The following is a 27,104-nucleotide window of genomic DNA, read 5'->3' as shown; positions in this document are numbered from 1 at the left end:
TTGTTGTTCCTTTATTAGCAGGGTAAAATTAAGCTTGCAGCAGGGATTAGTTCTCAGTATTCTAAATAAAATTCAGTATCACCACACATATACATTTTCTGGCTTCACATTCACAGTCACGAACTGCCAAAAATTAATCTAAATACTCTAGGGCAGATTTATGAAAACTTAAAATGTTTAAAACTGGACTTGGGGATTTTGTTAAGAGTTTCACATGACTTGCTATTCATTCATAGAGCACACATTTAAAAATGTTTAAAGTCTTCCTTCCAAAGATGAAATGAGAAGTAAAATCCATTTAAACATGCTACCAAGAAAAAGGCATTCATAGTTCTTAGTCCAAAGAGGCTTGTCTTAGAAGTTTGTCAGTAAAATGTAGAGAATTACAAAAGTGCCTAAAGAAAGAAAAATAATCAGTTCTCTCTTAAAGCTGACAATAAGTGTATTCACTGAAAAAGCACACAAGAACAATGAGTGTGGGCAAATACTGATGCGTCTTTATGTAAAAATGTGAAGTGAGAGTGAGAGTGTGTGTGTGTGTGTGTGTGTGTGTGTGTGTGTGTGTTTTCACATAACATGAATATACGAGTAAAGATGTCTGGAAAGATGGTCACCAAATAACTACCTAGACAGTGATTTTTGCTTTCCTACAATGTTTCTTTTGTATTGATATGAGCGTGTACTTTTACAAGAAGTTACTTGGATTACTAAAATATGATTTGAAGTTACAATCATCAAGTCAGGCATGGTGGCACACTCCTATAATTCCAGCAATTCCAGAGGCTAAGGCAGGAGGACCTCAAGTTCAACAACTTGGTGAGGCCCTAAGCAACTTAGTGAGGCCCCATCTCAAAATAAAAAAATAAAAAGGAATGGAGATGTATCTCAGTGGTTAAGTTCTCCTGGGTTCAATCACTGGTTACCCCCCCCCCAAAGTTATAATCATTAAACCATGTCATAGTAGCAAAAGTAAAGATACAGATAAATGAAACAAACATTGAAGTTCATAAACAAACCCATTCATCTGCAATCAACTGACTGTCAACAAGGACGTTGAGGCAATTCAACAAAGGACAGTCTTTTCAACAAATGGTCCTGATACAACTGGATATCCAATGTAAAACGCTGAACTTAGAAACTTACCTGCATACGATAAAGCTAATGAAAAATGGATCATAGTCTTAAATATAAGAACTAAAAACTTTTAGAAGAAAACACAGGAATAAATCTCATAACCTCTGAGTAGGCAAAGATATGACACTGAAAGTACTATTCTGAAAAATAGACTGGAGTCCACCAAAATTCAAACCCTTGAACCTCAAAAAGCATCATTAAGATAAAAGGGATGTAGCTCAGTGATAGAGTACCTGACTAGCATGCTTGAGGCCCTAGGTTCAATACCCAACATTGAAAAATAAATAGATAATTAAAATCATTTTTTTAAACAATTTAAAAAGTTAGTACATAACTATGTTTATTGAAGGAAGTACTGGGTTTTTCTAGATGCCAAAGTCAAAAATCAATGACATAACTATTTTAAATGAAAACATCCATTTAAATGGCATACCAAAATCATACACATACCATTTATCTCTATTATCAGAACTGTACCTGATGTTTACTTTCTACTTTTTAGCAGAGAACTTTTAAGTACATCTTTTTGACCTGATTAACTACTAGCCTCAGATCTTTACTAAGACTAAAACAAAGAATTACCTGCTTCTTTTACATTATGTCCTCTAGTTATACATGATCTTAATGTGAATTTAGCTATACACAAATAAAAATACACTCAGATATGTGTATTATATATATGTATACCCTCCTACAGAAGAGACTAAAAAAACTATCCAAACCTACTCCAGAACTTCCCCGGATAGAAATCCAGAAAGGTCACATTTAAAGAGAAGAGGTTAATGGCAAATAGTAAGTGACTCCTTCCTGACTGTTCAGTATTTTTGATTAACTCATGAGAAAGTGACCTACATACAGTTCTCATTTTAGAGAGGATGAGGATAAAGGACATATATAAAGGTTAGATACAGGCATTAGCTATAAGACTTGATGAGCAAGAGTACCTTAATGAGGGAAAAATTATGGAATAAATTGCCTTAGGGAATTTGCTTAATTCTACTTTATGACTCAGGACAATTTCCTGCAATACTGGAAATCAGTTATACAACAAAACAAAACAAAAAGTCTGTTTGTTCATCTCTTACTTATAGGACCCAAAGATTCAAAAGGAGATCTGAGAGACAGGAAACAGTGATAGGACTTCACGAAAAGTTCCTCAATCAGGAAGAATGATAAAGTGTTTAGATTTCTTTTAAAAATTATTTAAATAGAGCTGTGCCTAGCATGTGTGAGGCTCTAGGTTCAAACACCAGTACCAAAAGTAAATAAATAAATAAATATAGATAGATAGATGAACAGATAGATAGACAGATATAAATACACAGGCTATCTCTCTACCCAAACCCAGCAAATTGAAAATGATTTTAAGAAATTTAATTTCACTAAAAATCCATATAATAAAACAACATGATTTTTAAAAGTTGATTTAAAAGAACATTAGTAATCATCTAAAATAAAGTTCTTAAAAGACAAATATTATATATGTTAATAGACTACTAAGGAGGATCAGCACCACATACCAAAGACAGAATACTGGCCAGTTGTCACCATCACATATACCACGGTGAACTTTGGCACACCCATTTCAAAGGTTTGCCAACGCAACCCCAGGCTACGCATTTTTAATACTGCTTCAGCAAATTGTTCTATAAATAAAAGGAAAAGCTTCAATTTAATTACAGTCACATTTTAATATAGGAACTCTCGATTATTGAGAAGACTCTTTCCAAAATGCTTCAGTTCTTGATTCTCAGGCACTTTCCCCGCTTTTCCTTGGTGCATTATAATTATACCCAGTGGGATCTGTTATTATATATCTGTACGTACACACTCAAGCACCTACTTTTACCCACTAGCAATTTAAAAGTGACTCCGCCACAGCTAGATTAGTTTACCTTTCCAAGTCTCTCAATTCCTGTACACTTTGACCCAAATGAATGGAATAAATGAAGTTCACTTCTATGTACTTGTGAAAATGACTTGTTAAATATATAAGAAATATCAGAAAAACATGTACTAGTTAACACAAAATAAATTCAAATATAATTAATAATCAAGTTATTTTCCAAATATTTTTAAAAGGCATGTTTACGAAAAATAACTGGATGAGTTTATAATGATAATGATAATAATGAATGATAATAGATAGAGCTAGAAGGGAAGAAGGGAGAAGAGAAAGAAAAGAAGCCAGAAAGGAACTGAGGCGAGGAAGAGAGTAAGGAGGGAGGGACGAAGGGGAAAAGGATGGAGAAGAGGAAAGGACATGATTGCATGTTTAAACCTCCCCATGCCATTAGGCTCTCTTACACTTCTAATTTATACTGCCCCCTTTATATAATGGGAAAGAAGACTCCCTTAAAAATGTTGTGCTTAGCTGAATGTGGTGGTACATACCTATAATGCCTGCTCCTCAGGAGTCACTCTGAGGCCAGCCTGGGCAACTTGTTTCAAAATAAAATAAAAAGAGCTGGGAAGGGAGTTCAGTGTGGCACAACACCTGCCTATCATGTTCAAATGTGAGGTCCTGGGCTCGATTCCCAGTACGGGGGAGTGCATGGGGGGAGGGGATGTCTGAACATGTCAGTCATTTCTTTTTCTGAGTATATTAACAGTTGCCAAATTGCCTTAGAGAAAAATAACCTCAAAATTCTATAAAGGTCATTACAAACAGATTACTACCAAAAAAAAAAAAATCAAGTAAATAAATAGCCTTACCATGCCCTTACTACTACTACATGCCAGGAAATCTTTTTTAAAATCATATTTATTGAGGGATAATTTCATATGTGGGGAAATAATTCTCCATAGATCTCTTTTGTATGTGTTGCAAGGAAAGGTATTGAATGTCTTTTGCTCCATACTATCTTTTCCAGGATGTCTGTTCCAGTGAACAGCCTTGAAAAATAAAGACAGTGTTTTCTTCCAGAGAAGGACAGGCAAGCTTACAGTTCATCATAAAAGATTTGATTCTCAAATCTCAGAACTTCTCTTCAGTAACAAAGTTCACCAGTGGGTATGCAAGCACTACCTAGCCCTCTTCATGACACCTTGTAGACTGAGGGTCAGAAATTAGCACAAATGCTGATACTCTGGCTGCTGCTATTATAAAGAATAAAAAACTGTTCTCTATCTCTGGTTCAAGAATCTCATGTCTTCTACCAGCATCCATGAAAATATGAAAGGATAACTATTAGCCTACAATAGAATAAAATCTCAAATTATGGTTCTTGCCAGTTTTGGCATCAAGGATAGGATGCTTACAGAGCCATGACTTTAAGAGAAAAAATAAAGGGCCAAGTTCTGGACAATGAAAGAACATTCAGGGATCTGAGAGTGAGCCTAGTTGCAGTGGGTTGGGAGACACACACTACCTACCTATTCATAAACAAGATCTGAATTAATAATGTTTAGAAACTGTGCAGTAAATGAAGTAAAATTGAAACTGGCAACCCAAATGGTGGCTTGGCTGTTCATTCTCTTCTAGGCCTGGAGAGGAGGGGATGGGTCAGCAGTGGGCCCAGTCTCATGGCCCAGGTAAAAAGCAAATAGACTGTGAAGTCAAGAAATCCCCCAAGCAAAATATGAGGTGTAAGTAATGCTATCCTTGCTGCCAATTACAAAGTTTCTAGTGAACCAAAAAGCATTAGAAATTTCTTTGGTTGAACTGAGAGGGAACAAGTGAAAATGAATGCAAAGCCTTGATCACTGGCAGAGTTGATCTCTCCCTCCACATCCCCTGAATTCTTCCTGCTTCCAAACCCTCAAACTCCTCTGCTGTAAGGAGAAACATGATTTGGGACAGGAGGGACTGACTAAAAGGCAGGCATAACCACCTGAGATTGCCCAGGGAACATTAGGGAAGGACTCAAAAATGTTACAGCTCTCTTGGATACAGGCACTCAGGGGAGAGAAGACATTCAGATTCAATTAATAGCATTTGGGCAGGGTTTCCAATGGTTCAGGGAGCAAAAGAGATGGATGGGTGGAGTTCTTTGGGTCAGTTCAGTGTACTGTCATTTGTAGCAGGAACTGATAAGTTATATGCTTGTACCTCCCTATCCTATAAATGCCAGAGAAATTCTTCCAATCAGGGAGGGGTGCATATAGAAAAGTGCTAATTTGGGGCCCCACAACCCTAATGACCATTTTAAGCTCCCTGCCTATGTGACTCATGATTTTACTGACTGGAGCATCCAGTAAAGGGAGGCAGTCTCCACCTGGAGGTGACCCTTAGGGTTTTAGATTCTGCCTCCCTGACACAGGTATCAGGTATTTTTTTTAAAGTAGTTATTAGCTTGCTTCTGGGTTCTGTGAAAAATGAACGCTTGACTCATGGAAATATCACGAGTCTCCAGTCTGATATTCCTATTTTGGGGTGGATCAGCTCACAATCAATGACTAACAACGTAATAAGTCAAGGGAAAACACTTATTTGAAAACACATCTATTTTACCCTCCACCCCACAAAGTAGCATCTCAACTTTATGTGAAAAGTAGCTCCCAGTTTTTGGGGTGAAACTTTACCCACACCACGTAATCACCAAATCTTATCAATTTAACACCATTCCCTTTTTATCAAAAGTATAGATCACTATCAGTTCTTTCCTGAACTCTGAAAACTGATTAACTTTCTTCCTGAGTCCAATCTGATTTCACCTTAATCAAGTCTCTAAAAGCAGTCTTTCAAAAAGAGTATTTTACTCTCTGCTGTTAAAATCCTAGAATGATTTCCCCATTGCTTTCAGTCCAAACTGAACTGAGTTTGTTAACATGACTCATGCACACAGCCCTAAGGTTTACTTCTTTAATTTCATCTTTCCCATTCCTCTTTCACATTCTGTGTTACAGTCAGATAGAGCCAGTATCAGTTTCTAACATGACCTCTCGTCTTAAGGTTTTTGGTCTTCATGCCTCCATTCACTCTCCCTTTTGCTGGATTAGTCAGTCCACTATTGAAGTCTTAGTTTAGGAGGTATTTAATACAAAGTGGAGGAAGGTTTATCTTGACTCCTTAAGAGTGGGTACACATGTAACACATTCTCACTGCAATTACAGTGTCTACTTTTCTCTATCTTCTACTGTAAGGAGGAACCACAAATGTTTTATTCACTATTATACGTTGCTCATTAACTATTTAGGTAATTAATGAGAAGTCATATACCAAATATTGTGCCTGGTAACAAGGAAATTATATCTTCCTGCCTTCCCTATTTTGTTGCATAGAAATTAACATAAGAATTCCACAATGATGTTTAAGGCATGATACAGACATTGTTATTCCTACTTTATAATCTGAGGATCTTCATGTTATCAATTAAACGCAATGATTTTGCCCATACATATGGTAATAAAATTTTACAATGAGAAGAATCTCTAAGAGTATAGCCAACAAACTACCTAAGTCTACTACAGGGACTAGTGGTGCAACTCAATGGTAGAATATATGCCTAACTTGTACAAGACCCTGAGTTGAATCCTGTGCACATATACACACATGCACGCACACACACCAAAGCCTCTTTCAAGACCTAATAAATCTCAGGTTTATTTTAAACTTAAGTGCATTCAATTCTCTATTACCCTAAGAATAGAGAAACGGCATAAATAACCCCTGAATAACAGAATCTGGGAATGTCATAAATTTTTTCTTAGTAAATATTTTCTTAAAAATATTTGATGTAAACTAGTATTCAGTAAAATATGGATTACCTGAAAGCATGACAAGCAATCTATATATTTAAAGAATCAAAATTCTAAGAATGATTTCCTCATTTTGAAAGTTTTACAAATGTCACACATTTGCATTCCATTTATTTGCATGAGTGGAAAGGGGTAAAGCTATGGTTAGTGAGTAAGAAATCATAATCCTGTATATGCTCACAGGAACAGTACAGAACAAGTAAACATTATCTCTCTCCTATGTGGGAGCTGAAAGTTTTGAGATTTGCTGTTTTAAGGATACCCTCCAAATAATATAAAATATATAGCTTCAAATTAGTATGTCAAAATGGAATTTTACCAAAGATTATCAGTCATAAAAGCCAAACTTCTACATCTCACCTAGAAGTGTACTTGCAAAAATTATCTAAACTCTCTGACCTATACTTTCCTAAAGTTAACTGGGAAATAACTAGAAGCTAACCTATATCTTGCAAGGATATCATAAAACCTACCTACTACATATATAAACAATTTGAGGTATAGTTCAGTGTTCAATATTTCAACACAATAATTAAGAGTCAGGACACAGTCCTATTACTTATTAGCTGTTACTTGTTCTCTCAGATGTCTGACCAGAATACTAATGCCTACTTAACAGATTAAACCATGTCTTAGAACACTGCCTGGCTAGCAGTGGACAACATGCAAGTGTTAATTATTATTAATTTATCAGCACCACCACTCAAACTGCAAATTACCATTGTATTATTGGATTACACCCTCCACTTCTGCTACATGAAAAAAAAATTCTATGAAAAATAAACCTAATTTAGTGAACTGATCATAATACAGGATGAGCTCACACATCCAAGAATTTTTATGCTGACTTTTAGAAACTTTAAATGCACAAAAAATTCTCTGAATTGACTACTGTTCACCAATGCTGACAAGATACATGTATTGAATACCCTTTCTAAGTAAACAAACCCATTCTATGGAACTAAATGGTAACACCAAATGGTGAGTCTGTTGTACTTTCTCCCCTAAAGATCACGAAATAATTTAAATAACCTAATATATGCAACTTTCAAAATATGCAAGATGCTTCAGAAAAATGAAGCTCAAAGCAATCACCTTCTTTCTCTATAACTTTTGCTACATAATTACAAAATGCGGTTCTACTCCAAGACTCTCAGACCTTGCCATTCATTCAACAGTTCGATAACAGAGTATTCACTATCCACCAGGCAAAACTGTCCTTAAGTCTGATGTAGGAACAGAAAAGAAACCAAAAATAGGAGGCATGCCGTTAACAACATAATCAAGTATTTTCAAATATTATAGTCTTGTTTTCCCTAAACAATGAAAGAAAATTATAGGCTCTTACAGTTGAATGCACCAATACTTAAGAAGAGGCAGGTATCAGTGACAAGCCATATTTTTCCCAGAGGAGAATAGGAATAAAATAAGCGTCTCTCTATACCTCTCCACCAATTGTTGTTTACTAGGTAAAGATAAATGATCATCTCAAATATCAGTCAAATAATCTCAAGAGCAGTACCATTTAACATGTAGCATTTATTTTTGGAAAGTCCAAAGAAATTAACTTTAAGTCATTAAGTTAAATATCACCTGTAATCTATCAAAAATAAACTGCCCTCGCTTAGCTTTACTCAACAGTTGAAATATTTATGCTGGCACAACAAGAATCAATTCACTAGTCTCCCTTTGATCAACCAATCACTTTCTTAGGAAAAAAATCTAGCCTCTACTTAATTTCAAAGAATCTAGAATTTACACTATATATGTCCAACAACATTTTACAAAGTAAGAGTTTCCTTGGAGGTAACTACACCACTATTAAAATTTTTAATTTTTTAAAAATCATCTAACAGAACCTCTCTGTACTCCCATGCCCCCCGAAAAAAGGAAGTAATCTGCAATACTAGGGATTGAACTCCAGGCTTCACATATGCTAGGCAAGCTCTCTACCACTAAGGCACTACCCCACTTGTTTGGGACAAGGTCTCACCAAATTGCCCAGGCCAGCCTCCAACTTGAGATCCTCCTGCCTCAGTTTCCTGAGCAGCTGGGATTACAGGTGTGCACCATTGTGCTGGTCACAAAAAAAATGCAATCTTAACCCAGTTAAGAAAACTTCCCTTTAAAGCAGTATCCAAAATCTAAATGGAAACAAATAGCCAAGGGCCCTTTTAAAACCTAGCTCCCAAGAAAAAAGGGCTGTTAGAAAATACTGCTGTTAATACTGACAGCAACAGCGTCATCATACTGACATGTAGGTAGGTGTGTTAGGTCTAAAAATCTCCCTTGACATTTGTTATGATGGACAACGAAAGTGGGGGTGCTGTCATTTCATTTCATGAACATTGATTAGGCAGTTTCAGTTTACTGCAACACTTTACAAATGGGCTATCACTGGCTCCAATTATCAAGTCATTCTAGACACAAAACTTCTATTTCTAATATTAAGCTCAATTAAAGAATTAAAAGGATCAGTGTGTTTCTCAAGGTTCATTAGCCTAAAATGATTTACAATAGTAAGGCACCAAACACCCAAGTGAATGAAATTCCTTCAGCTACACAGAACACTGGGATGTAATGTCAGCATGCCAAACTGCAAGACTAAAAAGAAAACAAAATGTACTGATAAACATTTCTCGCACAGCATTTAAAGAGTTAAAAGATGTCCAACTCAATAAACTTTTTTTCTGGGGGTGGGGGGAGCACAAAGTGTAAACAAATTTCAAAAATCTTGGCCTAATCCAGACTGGCACTTGGTGGTGAAGTATTTTCGTCCGAATACTTCAGCACGCAGGAGGACCTCAATACATGTTGACGGATGAGACAAGAAAAGTCTCACCAAAAAACAACATGGAACCAGCAGAAATAATAATAACCTGTCAAATTTTATACACAGAGAAAATTAATCCACCAAATGCTCTTCTAGAGGAAGAAGCAAGAAACAAGGTGTTCGCTGTGACCCAGAATAGCCACGAAATTAGAAAACACACACACACCCCGCAAGTGCCACTTCCACGAGAGTTTGACAGTCTTGGAATTTGAGTAGAGACTGAGGTCTGGAAACACACTAAGACCACACCCTAGGACTGAGCATCTGGACTTTAAACGCTGGGAATTAAAAGTCAACGCGTGCACAGGTCTGGCCGCACAGGTGGAAAACGAAGTGTTGGGGGCTATAAAAACAACTTCCCCGCTAGGGGCCCGGAGGGCTGGGCTGGGCAGCGCGGCGGAGCCCCGGGATCGGGATCGGGGTGTGGAGCCCGGCGCCGGCTCCGCGCGGGGACCGGGAGCGGGGCGGGGGCGCAGGGGGCGCGCGCGGAGCAGCCCGGGAGCCAAAGGTCACGGGCGGCGGCAGGACGCGGGGGCGGCGAGCACGCGCGAGGAGGTGCGAGTGCAAGCACCGGGCAGAAGAAAAGAGGCTCCGAATGAATGAGCGCCGGGCAGGCCGGGCGGCGCGGGGGAAGCGGGCCCACCGCCCCGGGCACTAGGCAGCCCCGCGCGGGCCCCGCCGCGCCGCCTCTCCGCCAAAACCGGGTCGCGGGGCAGGAGAGCCAAGGGTGTGAGGGAGAGGAGAAAACGGTAAAAACCAATCACTCACCCTCCCTCGAGCCTCCAGACTCTCAGCCCCGCTCCTCCGCCCTCCTCGAGCCGCGGCGGCGGCTCCTCAACGGCGCTAGGGGGAGCCCCGGGCCCGGAGCGGGGAGCGGCGGCGGCCGGACCGGGAGCCCCTCCGCACCTGCCCCTGTGGCGGAGCCGCGACGAACTAGGCGGCGGCGACGGCAGCGGCGGCTCCGAGCGGGGAGGGCAAGTGACCCGGATGTACAGGGTAACGGCGAGAAGGGGGAGGGGGGAATGCCAGGAAGTGAGGGCGCCGTGGACCTGTCCGGCCGTGCGCATGCGCCAGGCGCCCGCCCCTCAAGGTAAATCCTCAGCCCTCCTTCTCCGCCCCCTTCTCCCCCGCCTCTCCGGAAAGGGGCGTGGCGGGGCCGGAGACAGGTGGTCGCGCGGACGCCCGGCGGGGAGCAAGAGGGCGGGCCGCCCCTCCGCGCCCCCGCCCTCCTTAAAGGGGCAGCACTTTCGCGTGAAGAGAGCTTCTAAGTAGGTTGAGTTCTCCTTGTAGAGGTGGGAGACAGGTTCAGAAGCGGCGGCGACCTGCCTCAGGTCAGCGAGCTCGAAAAGGGCAAGAACTGGCGCTCGCGACTCGCACATTCAGGCTCGGTGCTGAACCCAGTGGAGCTGCCTGCCACATTCCAGCACCCAACGCCAGGAATGGCTGGGCTCTTGGCACGCCTTTCCCTCTCTGACCAGGTACCTAGGAGCAGATGCGCTTGGCAGGCTCCGCAGAGCCGAGAGATGCACCGTTATCGCCTGCGATCGTATCAAGGAGACGCCCTTGGGAGGTGTTAAATGATCAGTCTGAGAACAGATACCAGACACCACTTGATCGTGGCATGCCACGAACAGCACTTTCAGATAAATCCGACCCTTGTTTTGGGATGGGCTGCGCAGAAATGTCCAGTGGGCCAGGAACTTGAATGTGGCAGAGGGCACAGCCACTTCATTACTTCCCTACTTCCCCTGTCACTCTTGGGTGAAGTGAAACACATAAAAACAGAATATCTTATCCAACTAGCTCATCCAAATCCTGATGTAAAACTCCCAGATTTGTTTTCGTTAACATTAAAGCGTAAAAGATAAGCAAGCCTACCTCTCCCAGGGGTATTTTTAATTTGCTGAGCAGATCACTAAGATGGAGGTAAATGGTTGTGAACACAGGTCAAGTGCCCAAATGAAAATCCCAGGGAAGTATAGACTTTCCTTCCCAGGAAAATGCAAGAATGTACATAAATATGCATAGATTTCTGAAGACTTATGGCCCCAGGAAGCCTATCTCTGAAGCCCTAATCATGAAGCCCCACTCTAGTCAAATAGAACTGTTGGCCTTACTGTATGTGGCCAGTGAATGACTCTTTGCACCCAAACCTGAAAAGTGCCTTTCCTTTATAAAGTCTCTCCTCTTGAGTTACATGGAGACCAAACAGCATGTAAATTGCACCACACTACATAGAAATGGATTAAGAAGGCCATGGAGAGGCTAGGTGACCTTCTCAAAGCACACATTAAGCAAGAGTCCCAGGCTTCAGATCTTTATCTTACCTGTCTCACTCATGGACTTGGGAATTCCACACTGTATCTATTATAATTTTCATCCATTTTGATTAAACTGGGGGATCTGGTATTTGGGAAATATTGATACTAACCTCACAATCCAATTCAAGAACATTGGTCTATTTGTCTATGTGCACACTGTCCTCACTGAACCATAAGAAAAGTTCATACATGTGCCCAATCCCTTAGATAAGAGCTCTGAGCAATCACACACCTCTTCTAACCAACATCCCACCAAAAGCAGAACTCTTCCCTAATATCCCAACACCTCAACATCGTTTAGCTTGAATATCTCAATTGTGGGGAGCTTGGTACTGCAATTAACAGCCTCCTCTATGAGGAACCTTTACATTGAGCAGAAATCTGATGCCCAACAATATTCATCCTTCAGTCGTAATTTTATCTCTGGGGAGCAACACAGACACAATACCAGTGCAAGGAGCTTACAATCCAGCTAAGAGAGCAGCAGCTCACTGATGCAATGATAACAGTAAATAGGACCAGTCCTGTGTGGAGTATGGAGCACCCCTCTCAGAGACACCTTCCCCTCATGAGCCAGAGCCCCTTCCTGGCCTGTGTAAGAATACATGAGTAAGCTCTGCCATTATCCCATGTAGGGAAGCTGGCTCAGAAAACAAGACCCTACAAGAAGTGCTGAATTCATTCTTCCATGATCCCTCATCATCTTTCATCAGTGTAATCACATTTCAGCTGAGGCTAAAGCTTTGAAAGTTTTAGACTGCAAAAACAAGCAGAGGGCCACCAAGAAAGGATATTCACAGGAGAGCAGTGGCCTCTCAGTGGTGACACAATCACTGTGGCTAGCTAGCATTTCTGGAGTCCACCGGGCGCCAGGCCCTTGAGTAAGCCCTTGACTTGCATTTCCCCCTTTGTCTTTCAGTCATCCTATGTGGTACTATTTTCATGTCTGTTTTATAAATGAGGAATCCAAGGCTCAGTATGCGATAGACCCAAGATCTGAACCCAATCTGTCAACTCCAGTTTGTCTGTTGCTCCACTTACACTGCATTGCTTCTGTCTACTTTCTTAAATTTCAAAAGATGTGTTGCTTTCTTTAAATGCTGTTTCCTTTGAAATTTTTTTTTCTTTTTCGTTTTTTAATACTGAGGATTGAACTCACACATGCTAGGCAAGGACTCTCTCCCACTGAGCTACATCCTGTTGTCTTTCTTTCTTTCTTTCTCTTTTTCCCCAGAACGAGGGATTAAACTCAGATTTACCACTGAGCTATATCCCCAGCCCTCTTCATTTTTATTTTGAGACAGGAGCTTGCTAAATTTCCTAGGCTGGGTTCAAACTTGAGATCCTTCTGCCTCAGCCTCCCAAGTCACTGGGAAGTTAAAGGTGTGTGCCACCATGTCTGGCTTAAAATTCTTATGTCTTATTAAACCAATTGTAAAACATTTTAGAGAACGAACTGTTTCATTCAGTCCTTGACTTATTCGATCAACACATATTTTTGCCCCTCTACTAAGTCCTAAGCACCATACTGAGGGCTAAGTGGAAGACAGTGAGACACATGGTCCTGTTCTTTCAGGGGCTTGGAGTTAAGTGAGAGGAAGGGCTGGAACCTCACAATTACAACACAGCATAACTCGTCATAATTTAGGACAGAAGAATCAACTTTTCTCGGTACAGTTCCAAAGGCTTAATCTTGTAGAGAAAGAGAAAGTAACAAGAAGAAAAGAAACAGGAGCAGAAGGAGCAGAGTCTGACAGGCTGGGGGACACTGAGGGGATGAGACTGTAAAGGACCTCATCTGCTATGCTAACGCATTTCAACTTGACTCCTCGAAGTAATAACAAGTAAACAAGCTTCCAGGGAGAAACAGAATCGGATTTATCTCCTAACACGATCACATGGACCTCAGTGTCCAACATGGATTACAGCACAACAGAATGGAAGTCAGTACAGGGGCTCTGAGGCCATAGAGGGGTTCATGTGAAAGAGGAGGATAGCTTGAGGATGTAACTCCGGAGTAATGCTCTTGCCTAGAATATGTGAGGCTCTGGGTTCAATCCCCAGCGCTGCAGAAAGAAAAGACTGCCTAGTCTAGGAAACTGGTAGTGAGGGTGAAGAACAGGCATCAGAATTAAGTACTGATATAGGATCTACAGGAATTTGTGGCTGGTTGAATCTGGGCTGAAAGGAAACAAGAGCTAAGGGGAATGATCCCAAGGTACCTAGCTCAGCAGACTAACTGGATGGTGACACCATCCAATCCCAACACCTTTACACAATTTTCATTTCTGTTCTCCAACCTTCATCCATGCGTATGCACATTGCATTAACCAGTATCTGCAGAAATGTGTAACTATTTCCCAATGCTTTTTTATATTTCCACACAGTTGCATTGATTATTTTTAATAGCTGCAGAATATCTGGTCATGTTGAAATGGCTGATTCCTTCAGCCTGAAGGTCCACACCCTATATGCCTGGCTTACTCTAAAGTCACTCAGCTCTGGGCATTTTGCAAGAGATGAGCTGAGCCAGGAAAGACAGCTTTTAGGTAAAGGGTCTTGGAAAACTGTGGCCACAAGGGCCAGTAAGACTGCAGCTCTCCTGGGAGAGGCTTGGGCAACTGTCTTGTGTGTAGAAGCAGCAGAGCTCTGAGAAAGAACCTGTCATTCATGGGGATCACAATGTCTAATCATCCATGGAAGTTGGTTCTCACATCCTAACCCCTCAAATCCTTTCCAGTCCATTTGTTCATTTATCCATTCATTTATTCACTCATCCCACAATACATTCTTGTGAAGCACATGGCAGAGAGCAGAACCGAAGCCAACTCTTAAGTTCTGGATGCACCTCTTAAGTTCTACAACTTACACAAGTTATCCAACCTCTTAGAGCCTTGGTTTCCCCATAATTTGCTGTTAAGTATTAAGCCAGATAAAATTTATAAAATATTGCAGACTGAACAAGGCTTAGGCTAAGTTCAGTAATTATTTTCAGTCTTCATTCTCTCATTCTGCTTTCTTGATTCTCAACACTGAGCCTCAAGTTTCTGACCGAACCTTCTAGGTAAGGACACGTGCCCTGGCGTTCAGTACCCGAATCTGCTAGGGAACTGGGGCAACTCGATTGCTCTAAACAAATTGCTCAATTTCCTATCTGTGCAGTGGGTATAAGAATCTACCCACTTCCTATGAATGCTGTAAAGCTCTCATAAACACTGTACAGGGAAATACTTCCTAAAACCCAAAACACAGTCATTTTTGACCATTACTGCTATGATAGACATCTGTTTTGTTTTTTCTCTTAAAAAAAAGAAAAGAAAAAAAGATGACCTAATTCCCAGGATTGTAATTACTAGGTCAAAGGATCTCAACGTTTGTATGGCTCTTGATTTGCATTGTCCAACTGCCTTAGAGAGTACTCTATCAACATTTGCTGCCATCCAAACCCAAATACACCCTTCAGTTCCTGTAAGCACCTATGGACTAGTTTTTCTTACCTCTGCATCCAGTCTTCTCCTCAATGGAACATTTGGGGGTGCCTATCACCTGCTTCTCCCTTCCTTTTCCCAGGATGAATGAACCGGAAATCCTTGAGCAAAGAGACACCTTTCAAACCTCTCCATCACAGCAGGGGCTCAAGGTTAAGACGTTAGTGTAGCCTTAAGATTGAGGATCCAATGAATATTGTATGAATGCAGAAGAGCGGGGAGGGGAGACTTGGGAATCCCTTGGGTGGAGCTCGAAGCTCATTCCCCACTGAAAGATGACATCAGAGCTGCTATTCAAAATAACCCAAAAATGAAGCCAACAAATTAAACCTAACACCTTCCTGTTGTTTAGCAAAACATTAACCAATCCCCAAGGAGCCATAAAGTTGTCCTTATGGCCATTATTTCCCCTGAGTTAAAAGGTCTATCTAAGAGTCTCAGTCGTGTCTCCAAACAGAACACATGTCTCACAGGAGAGGCAGCTCCAAGCCCCATTTCTCCTGCCTTCCCACAGACAGGCAAGAAGGGGGAGAAGCCCATTGCCTGACGTTCACTGTTCCTTCTCAGAACCTCAGACACACCTTCTGATAGCCGCTCCTGGCTTTCAGGTTCACAGGCTCCTACAGATTTGCCCCCACCTCCCATCACCCATCCCCTACCACCACACTGGTTTTCTCCTTCCCGGCACTTTTCCTTCCTTCTCAAACTATAGTTTATTTAAATTTTTTTTTTAGCTTGGAAATGTTATCACTGTGAAGGCAGAGACTGGGGCTGTCATGCTCACCCCAATCCCTGCTGTGTGCTCAGTCCCTGAAAGAGTCCATAAACATGCTGAGTGGCTGAAAGGAGGGCCTGGGCAGTAAACGGGGTGTCCCAGCCCCAGGTACATTTTTCACCCTGATGGTATGAGTAATACATGTCGATTGCAGCAGAATTTGAAAAGAAATATGAGCAAAAGGGAGAAAATATAAATAGTCATGATCCAGCCACCCACACCACGTGGATACCCTTCCAAACATTTTTGGGGTATCTATATAAAGATGGTATATATTTTTATAAAAATGGCTCCCATATCTGAATAGTAACCCGCTGTGTCCCATCTCACCGTGTACCTTGGTCACTTTTCCTTAGCAAAGGTACTTTAGGTACATAATTTTTAAGGGCTCTATAATACCCCGTCTGGTATTCACGCCCTGACGTATTTAACAAATCGGGTCTGAGTTAAGCTGGAGAGAGGGTTCCTCAGCCTCGATAAAGGTAAAATGTTCCATTCCAGCACTTCCCCTGACGAGCCTCCATGCCTGCCTGTGTTTGTGCTGCTCGGTTATTTCCCAGATCCATACTCCCTCCGCCCATTAGCCACCTGGAGTTATTAGAGTCCCTGCCAGTGAGGGAAGCAAAATTGTTTGCAGCCGGAAAAGCTGAAGGATGACGAAGCCAGGACAATGCCTCGAAGTTCAAACTGGGAATCTGCTGCTGACACACGGGACCAGAATGACGAGCTTTTTTCGTGCCAAGATTTTAATTGGAAAAAGAAGATAAGATTTCTGCACATGCCTTCACTTCCCCCTCCCAAGCCCGTCCCCAAGGCAAGGTTTTCCCCAGGAGGGATGGGCTGGTCCAAGGGTTACTGATGTTGTAAGCAGTTCACAGTCCAAAGCCCATTGCTCCCTTTCAGACTCACTGGCTGCAGAAAAATCCATGCGGGCACAGTCAGGATGAGATGCCCTTCTCCACAAATAGCTCTTCCAGCCCACTGTGAGGTCCCGCAGCACAAAGGACTGCCCACTTGGCATTTTCAGCTCTGACAACCACATCCCCTCCCCCAGCGAGGGCACAGGCACAGGAGGGGGTTTGCCTGAAGGTGGGGACAAGATGCCATAAATTCAGGGATGGCACCAGAGGAACAGAAAGAAGAAGAATGTCTGGGTGGGCCATTCATTTCTGAGCGTCACCCTTCGGTGACCCCAAAGCCAAACAGAGGTTAATCTTGGCTGCTCCACCCACTTTACAGATCACACCATCAGAGTTCGATGAAAGCTTTACCTAAGAGAAACAGAACCCTTAGTCATAGTCAGGATCTTCAATTTATCAAGGCCATTTTAAGAATTTTTTAATGTGTTCTACAGAAAGGTGATGAAGAGGAAAGGATTTGGTTGCAATATAATGATGAAAGGAACTATTACCACCAATATCCCTAATCAGTTGCTTCGTTTCAGCTGGCATTGTACAAAAATGGTCTCCACAAATTTAAATTTAAGCCTTACAATATCATGACAGTAATGGTGACAACATCCTTACTCCTTGTTTCCAGATCAGAAAGCTGAGGGTAAAAGAGCACAAGTATCTCACAAAGGCTTCCAGCAGACGGAGGCAGGAGCTGACCCCAGGGCCCGCAGGTGTTGGCCCGCACCAACCACTCCACCTTCCTTGCTTTGCCTCCCTCTTTCCTTCTTTCTTTCAGTAAATATTAAGTAAATCCCTCAGTGTCCAAGCTCCATTTATAATGCTACAGGACTCATCTCTACAATAGGCACAGAAGTCACCTAATAATAGTTACCATGAGAACTGACTAAAATAATAGGAACATATGAAACTTCCCATGTTCAAAATGTCATTAGGCATTAAAAAAAAAAAAAAAAAAAAAAAAAAACAGCAATTACCTATAGTTAAAGCTAACATGGAAAAACTCAGCAAAGTTTAAATGTCTGGTACACTCTTAAATAAACATATATTACTAATTGTGATAGGTTTTGACATTTGCTATTTTAATATTTCTTATGGTTTATATAAGTGGTGTCCCCCAAAAGCTCATGGGTAACACAATACCAGAACATTCTGAAGTGAAATGAAATGAAATTATGAGAGTTGCAACCTTAATCAGTGGATTAGTCCACTGATAGGGATTAACTCGGTGGTAACTGTAGGCAGGTAGGGTGTGGCTAGAGGAGGTAAGTCACACTGGGGGTGTGCCTTTGGAGGTTTTTATTTTTCCCACATTTTTTATTGGTGCATTATAGTTGTACATAATGGTGGGATCTGTTGTTAGATATCCATACATGCACACAATATAACAATATAATTTGGCTGATGTCACCCCCTGGGGTTTATATTTTGTCCCTGGTGAGCAGAGCTCTCTCTCTCTCTCTCTCCTTTCGATTACCATATCCTGAGCTGCTTTCCTCCATATGGCTTTCCACCATGATATTCCACCATGCCTTACCTCGGGCCCAGAACGACAAAGTCAGCTATCTATGGGCTGAGACTTCTAAAACCATGAGCCAAAATAAACTTTTCCTCCTCTACATTGTTCTTGTCGGGTCTTTTGGTCACAGTGACAAAAAAAGCTGACTAAAACAATATTCAATCTTGGAAGGGTGCAGATCACAGGGAGTCAGAAGGTTCAGCCAGGTCTGGAAGAGACGAGAGCCATGGTCCTCACTGTCAGCAGGAGGTTATTTATTTCATGGAAAGCACTTAGCAGAGTTCCTGGCAAATGAGAGTACTCAATAAATATTAGTTTTTTTCTATTACTTTTATTAATAAATTTGTTACTTTCACTAAGATGTTTATAAAGTTGCTCATTACAGCATTATTTACAATAGAAACCAGACACAAATTAAAATTCCCTACAGCATAGTAGTGTTACAGAAAACTGTGTTTAGAATTAATGAATTAATGGAAACGATTTTAACTAAAATTTTAAATACCCTACTTCACTACCAGGGGGATGTAAGATCCTGAGCAAGTCATGTCTTTTCTCTGTCCTGTTTCCTTGACTCAGAAATGAAGGGTTTGTGCTCAGTAACTCAAGTTCTCTAAAGTTGTATCGTCCTGAGGTTCTAAATAAATTACAATCAACTGACCTCAGGATAACAATCAATTGCCAAATATAGAGGGAGAAGGCAGAAACATGAGAGAACGTAACTGCTTATAAATTAACATCCCCAACCTTCATTAATCCTACTCTGGACTAAAGACCTTTTCCACAGATTATTCCCTCCCAACATAGCATGTATTATTTACCATCTCTCTCCAGACCAAAGTTCATGACAGCAGAGATTGGGTCTGATTTGTTCTCTGATGCGTTCCTAACCCTAAAACAAAGCCTGGTGCCTAGCAGGAGCTCAGTTAACATATATTGATTGAAAAAGTGTGAATACTACATTAAAAGGGCAAAGTACAAGACTGCCTACATAATAGAATAACATCCCTATAAAGTACATATCCACGTGGGGAAATGGCAGAAAGAATCAGAGAAGTTAAAACTCAATGATAACAGGGTGAGAACACAGATGAAATAGATTCTTTTTTAAATGTTTTGAATAATTTGTTGTTCAAAACGATGGCAATTGAAAAGGGGGGAGTTTAGATGGGAGAAAAGGGAAAGAAGCACTGAGTGTGGTGGTGCACACCCTTAATGCCTGCCTGCGACTTGGGAGGCTGGGGCAGGAGGACCGCAAGTTCAAGGCCAGCCTCAGCAACTTAGCAAGGCCCTGAGAAATATGGTGAGACCCTGTCTCAAAATAAAAAAACAAAAAAATGGGGCAGGGGATGTGGCTCAGTGGTTAAGCGCCCCTGGGTTCAATACCTGATACCAAAAGAAAAAGAAAAAAAAAAAAGGAGGAAAAGAAGCAGAAGAAGCCAAAAGAAATGAAGAACATAAAGAAGGACAGGCGGGACCCAAACAAATAAGACTTAAGGCTGAGAGTTATTACTATACTGGAGTTAACAGAATCATAGGGACAGAGAGAAAACTAGGTAATAGCATGCCAATAAGGAAAAGCCAATTCACCTTGAACTTTTAATTATAAGCTAATAGCTATTAAACTATTCCCAGGTGGATAGAGCTTTCCCCATTAGCCGCTTCAATCAATAGAAGCTTTGGTGAATTTAAGAACAAAGGGGCATTTGGGGTTGGTACATGTTACTCTTCCCCTGAGTCCAAAGTTGTGTGTGTGTGTGTGTGTGTGTGTGTACTAGGGACTGAATCTAGGGTGCTTTAACACTGAGCTACATCTCCAGTCCTTTCATTTTTTAATTTTGTGACAGGGTTTCAAGTTGTTGAGGTTCTTGCTAAGTTGCTGAGGCTGGCCTCGAACTTGCAATCCTCCTGCCTCAGCCTCCCAAGTCATTATAGACATGTGCTACAGGCTCAGAGCCTTATTTTGATCTACTGCTGTAAATGCAAGAAAAATGCATCTTGGTCACAAACTAAGGCTAATGTGTATGTGCCACCAATATCATTAGTCAACCAATCAACCATTTATCCTTTGTCATATGGAGAAGGAGGATGTTTCTTCCTACTTTGGGAGGATAGTGGTAGGAATAAGATGCCCAAGGAAGACCTCATCCTACATTTCACCACATCATAGGGACACTCATGCTGCTTGCGGGTTGAATCTTGACCCCTTCCTCTGACCCCACTCTGCACTTGGGATCACATGCTGCTCTTAGTACCTCCAGCCCCCACCTGCCTGGACCCTTCACTATGTCCAGCAATTTGCCACTTGGCGCAAACCAGGTCAGATGCCCCGCTGCGAGTGTCTCAGAGCCCAGTGCCTCTCGTTTACAGCACATATCACCACGGTCGTTACGGTTATCTGTGCAGTCCCTCCAACACTAGGAGCTCTTCCAGGGCAAAGACCACGCTGTTGTGCCACCCCTCTGTACCCCAGGGCAGGCACTGAGGCTGGGGCCGTATCTGACATGAGGCGTGCACTCAGTACACAGTTGCAATCAGGTAAGGAGATGGCATCTGTCCACTGTCCTGTTAGCCAGTCCTGGGGTTTTAACCCTACTCCGAATCCCAATATGGCTACAGCCCTGCAACTAGAGAATCGGATAAGCAACATTCCTCAAAAGTAGCCTAGTTGATAAAGTCACCAGCGCTGTGACCTAGTATTTGAAAGAGCTTCAGACAGAACAATGCGGGTAAGTCCAACATGAGCTGAAAGTGTGAAGAGCTTAGGTTCTCACAATGACTTTTTGAAGTGAGAGAAGCAAAGATATTGCATAAGATTTGCAAAAAGGCAGTAGCGGCAGCAGAATGTTCCAGATAAGAAGTTGAACTGGTTTAGCTGGCTTCCTCGCTCAAGTCCTGGAGCCGACTTCATGGCAGCGCACAGGTTTAATGAGAAGGCAGGCCTGTCCCCAGGAGCAATGCATGCATGAAGGAGGATAAGGGGAGAGGGTCGCCCTTCCCAGGGTCTGCTACTGCTCAACCCATGGACTGTAGGAATGTCTACTGTGCCCATTTCAGTACATTTAACATTTTTTTTTTTTTTTTTTTTTGGTGCTGGGGATCAAACCCAGGGCCTTGTGTACATTTAACATTTTTATGCAACAGGCCATTTGTATATATGAGTACCTGCGCCAGAATTTGTGAATGAATCACCTAATTTTAGAAGTAGAAGGAATCTCGGAACTCACCTTCAATCCAATCTTTTACCCATACGAAACCAGGGGGCCCAGGTGGTTAAGGACTGTCTTCACGAGCCCAGGGGGGTTTGCAGGAACACAGTCAATCCCCAGGCCTGGACCCTGGGCCCAGAGTGAAGGTCAAGGAGTTCACATCCACACCACCGTCAGAAAACCACTGAGTTCATTTCCAAAGGTCTGTCTGGGTCACTGAGGTATCAATGGTGAAAACTCTACTAATAAGCAACGTGCAACATTCAGCATGGTATCCAGGTGGTTTCTCAGGGTAAAAGGGGGACAATTAAATTACTACCCTTATTTAGTCTTCATTACACACAACTCTCTTCCATCACTAAAAAGAATTGTGAGAAGATATGTGTGCCACATAAGGAAAAAAAAAATCACATGGAAATGCACATTATATAGGTTCCCAAGTCACCCAAAGCAGTGGGGAATGGACTCACTTGGTAGTGATCTTAAACTGCTTACAGAGTTCCTGTAAGTATGATTTCCTGCTGGTGTGTCTTTGCCCACGCTGTTGCTCTGCTAGAAACACCTTTCCTGGCACTCCTGGCTTCCTGCCAAACTCATACCTACCCGTGGTGGCACGGGTCAGAGACCTCCGTGCAGCTGAATAAGCATTTCGATATAACTTAGTTTCTCTTTCTGCCTCATGGTAACTTGTTGCAGTCCTATTTACTCTGCAATCCTTCTGGGGTACCCAACATTCTAGCAATGCTGTGAGGGTTGCATAGCATGGTACTCAGTAGAGAGAAGTGCTACAAAAATACAGGTAATATTTTATTAATTTATTTAAACTGATTCTCTGAGACACATACACGGTGGTTTTGATGGCTGAATCCACCAACCCAAGATTAATAGCCTGGTCTACTATACTCTTTTCTCTTTCCAAGCCACAAAGCAAAATAAACTCACCCTCAATTTATAACTTCACAAAATGTGCTTTTGAATACTGACTCCTAAATCTGCTGTGGTTATTAAATGGATGGTTGTGTCCATCAGGATGGGACAGGTTATGCTATGGGAACAAAGAACCCTTAAATCTCAGCCTAAGGATGACCATAGTAGTGCCTCTGGGGTCAGCAGGATACGCTCAGCAACCTCATCCTTCTGGCCGTTACCTGACAGTCTGGGCCAGCCAACTCTGTGCTGCCGTGAGTTTGAAAGGTACAGCCCCCTCCTGTCTTCTCCACCTACCTACAGAGCACAGTAAAGGCTAGAACTAAGAGTATTTATAAAACTCTCCTGACTTCCGAGCACAGAGGTAGCAGCCAGTACAGTGGCTATGGCCGCCTCCATTACCATTATCCCACTCCTCTTCAAAAAATGATGATGATATTATTATAATTCTCAAGCAGCAGTGGCTCCTGAATCATGAATCAGCTGAAGAGCTTAAAGACAACTAAGGCTTGTATCCACCACACTCCCAGAATTTTGTGAATTAATTCATCAAGTGTGTGGTCTTGGGAATTTTAAAACATCACTAAGTGATCTTAATCTGCAGACAAGTTTGGAAACCACCGTCATGAAGAATGAAGTAAGATATTCCCAGTCTCTCTCTCTCTCTCTCTCTCTCTCACACACACACACACACACACACACACACACACACACACTCACACGATGGCCTCTCCCAGGATCCATGAATCTTGTTCCCTCTATGGCAGCAGAGGTTACATGCATTAGGATAAGATAGATTTTGCTGCAGTCACACTTGAGAGTCACAATGAGCCCATCGACCCTGACTTTCTAATCTTTAACTGACATTTAAGACAGTTTTTAACCCTTAGGTCTTTTTTGTATCTTTTTTTGCAGGTAGGGGGGTTACTGGGGATTGAACCCAGGGGTACTGTATCACTGAACTACGTCCTCAGTTCTTTTTATTTGTTGAGACACAGTCTCACTAAGTTGCAGAGGCTGGCCTCAAATTGTGATCCTCCTGCCTCAGACTCCCAAGTAGCTGGGATTACAGCGTCCAGCTATTCACTTTTTTACTTCATACCTTTCCTATGTCCAGATGAACAAACTTGCCAGGCCTGAGGTAAATCAGAACCCCAAAATTATACTGATGTGGACAAACAGGTGAAATCTGGTCAGAGGAGGGCCATTAGAGGCTATTAGTGAGGAAGATTACACCTTCCTCAACTCTCTAAGACCCAAAGCATAGCAGACAACTTAATAAAATTTGGCTAGGTAAATTATTATTAGTAATAATCTGAGAAAAAAGTGGAAAACAGACATAAGAACTCAAAAAGCACAGCATCTGAGCTGAAAACCTTATTTGTCAACTGGTCCCAGCCATCATTTGGATTTCCCCATTTCTGTTTAATTTCTTCCAGGGTGAAATTGTGTTTGCTGGGATAGAAGCAAGTGAGGTCAGGAGGCTGTGAACAGAAGAGCACCCTCTCAGCCGGCAGCAAAGTGCAGGTCACACGAGCTGCATGCAGAGCACAGTGGGAACACATTCTGCCACCAGCACACAAATTTTCAGCAAATCGTCTATCTGCCCTGTGGGATTGTACGACTCTGCAGAGTCTGGAGAAAACCAGAAAACCCAGCTGGCCCTCATTTTAGCATTTTAATTTAAGAATCAGACTAGCTTTATGTAAACTCTTTGCAAGAAAAAAAAAAAAAAGGTAATCTGTTTTTTTTGAAGGCACAAGCTAACTTGGGCCCAAGGGAAAGAAGCATTGTGTACAATTACATAATAGTTACTCTATTGCTTTAAAAGCTAATGGCAGCCTCAGGCGGAAAAGTCAAACTGAAGAGGGGAGCCATTTTTATAAAAATATTTGATGCAACCATCTCTTCTGAGCATTGTTAGTTGACAATGGTTCAGGGTCTCTATGAACAACCTATTTTCTCAACAACCATGTCTCCAGCTTCCTGGGATGGTGAGCAGTCTAACCTCTCTAAACTTGTTTCCTTGCCTGTCAAATGGAAATAATTACCTACTTGACAGGGATGCCATGAGAACTAACCGTGAAAATATATGGAATTGTCTGGCATTCAAGAAATGTAACGTTGGTGTACTGAGAAGGTGGGTGTCTCACAAAAAGAGAAAACACCTTACCTTGTAGGTCAGTCCTAGCACATCCAACCACCACTGAGAGGTTGTCACTGCCTGTCAACATCTGCTCCCCTCCCCCCATCAACCAGTATCCCTCAGCCAGGACAACTTCATCTCTAATTCTGGCAGTAGATGCTGAATGATCTAAACCAATCAGTGCTACCCCATCTCCCCTCTCACCATCATTGGTTGAGGGACAGACGCACGCCCTGAGATGGTCCAATCACAGTGAAGCCCAGAAATTTTGTTCAGTGTCTCTAGGGAGAGATGGTAGCTCTTTCCTGTATGGCTACCATAAAGGAAGTCCATCAACCAATAGGCAGAAGAGGCCTGCTTCATTCACTAGCCTGTCCCCTGGCACCCAGAAAGCACCCAATAAAATGTCCTGAGTACATGAATCAAGGTGAGTGAGTGGACACACAAGCAGTGATAAAATCAAGACTCTCAGACTAGAACTCCAGTGAGACCCTAATATTTAGTAGTCTCCTGGCTATGCAGCAGTTAGATCAAAGACCCAGAAAAGAGCGAGTGTGTCTGAGCCTGGCAGACCCGACTGAATTCTAACCCTCTCAGTGCCTAGGTCTTGTACCTCAGGTGAATTCCTAAATTCCCTGAGCCACATTTTTTTTTTCTCTGACAAACGCAAGTATCAAAATTAACTAAGAATGTCTTAAAATGCAATTATAAATAGAGAAGTCTACATATCAAAATATTAATAGCAATTAGCCCTAAGTGGTAACATTTTCATTTTTTTCTTTCTTGTGCATTTTTGGATTTTCTACAATCAACATGAATTGAACTGTCTAATAAGAATAAAAGTGGAGTGATAATATTAAAGTTTCTAGCCCGGCACCTCTGACATGAAGTAGGAATCTGACAAACGTTCCTTCTCCGTGAACGCCCTTCAGACAGCTGGAATCAGCTACATATCTCTTCCTCCTGCTTCTTCCTAAATATTTCAGCTAATTTAATGGCTTGATTTCAGGACTCCCTTCTATCTCTCCTCTCTGCAAGGGCTCCATCTGTTAAAACCCAACTCCGAGTATTGTGTAGCCAGCTCGCAGAATCAGCAGCAAGCTCCCGTTTGCTCATTCATCTGTTAATTCATTCATTGAGTAAACACTGATTAAAAACCTACTATATTGGACACCCTTTGCTTTTGCCTACCCACCATTCACAAATGGTTCCCGGACTTGCTCGGGGAACACCCGCCTGCCCTCATTCTTAGTTCTTGTGCCCTAGGAGGTGCAGACCCCAGCCTAGCTTCTTCAAGGGGTGGGCATTTGATTCAAGAAGGCCAATCAGAGAACCGCATCCATCTCACTACAGGGGTTGGTTCAGTTACCCTAAAAAGACCAATCAAAAACAGTGAGACTCCACTCTGAGACTTTTGTTGAACTACTGGGAAAGTGGTCTTCTTTACCTCCTGCTGGAACTGCTAACCATCATCTTATACCACAATCTCAAAAGGAAATGAGGGCAGCACTGAGGGATGGTGAAAAACTGTGAAACTTGGCAATACTGTTGAAGCCTTGGGTTTTCCATGCCTTAAATTCCATCTCTAGATTTTTTTTTCAATTAAATAAGCCAACAAATACCTCTTCTAGAGAAGCCAGTCGAGTTGGCGTTCTGTTTGGAGGTGGAAAGAATCCCGACTCCTGACACCTGCAGGCCTGTGACATGCTGCACACGGGCTACACAGGTGAAGCCAGATGAGCCCCACCAGCCTTCCAGGCCCCGGCTGTCTGATGTGGAGATGGCCACACGTGGCTGCCATGGTGCACAGCCAGGAAGACAATCACTCTAATTACAACCCACACCGTGAAACACAAGCGTGGGATGGGGCGCCAGGGAAGGTCTCCCAGGGCATACTCCCCATCGCGACTCAGACACCAAAGATAGAATTTGAGGGGCTGGGGAGACAGCTCAGTCGGTAAAGTGCTTGCCTTGCAAGCACAAGGCCCTGGGTTCGATCCCCAGCACCGCAAAAAAAAAAAAAAAAGACAGAATTTGGGGGAGTCAGATAACACTGTAGATTCACATTCACCTTCCAGTAAATTAAAACCACTGCATTCATGTGGCAGAGTGGGCCATGACACTTAACAGCACAAAATAAC

At 42.2% G+C, this 27,104-nt stretch overlaps 1 protein-coding gene across 9 annotated transcripts in view; it reads right to left on the bottom strand.

Annotated features, from left to right (window-relative positions):
* The window catches only part of Cyrib (CYFIP related Rac1 interactor B), a 140,844-nt gene that overhangs the window by 71,755 nt on the left and 41,985 nt on the right, over positions 1 to 27,104 (bottom strand). For 5 of the 9 annotated variants that reach the window (XM_047554328.1, XM_047554297.1, XM_047554318.1 and 2 more), the window contains exon 1: positions 10,436 to 10,640. The exons of the other annotated variants lie outside the window; for them this stretch is intronic. The gene's annotated coding sequence lies outside the window, so the exon portion shown is untranslated. Of the gene's footprint in view, positions 1 to 10,435; positions 10,641 to 27,104 lie in introns of those variants that run through there. 9 annotated transcript variants of the gene reach the window in all.

Source organism: Sciurus carolinensis, chromosome 1 (assembly GCF_902686445.1).
Source record: "Sciurus carolinensis chromosome 1, mSciCar1.2, whole genome shotgun sequence".
Taxonomy (NCBI): domain Eukaryota; kingdom Metazoa; phylum Chordata; class Mammalia; order Rodentia; family Sciuridae; genus Sciurus; species Sciurus carolinensis.
The sequence above is the reverse complement of the archived record's forward strand: the minus strand, read 5'-3'. Positions and strand labels throughout refer to the sequence as shown.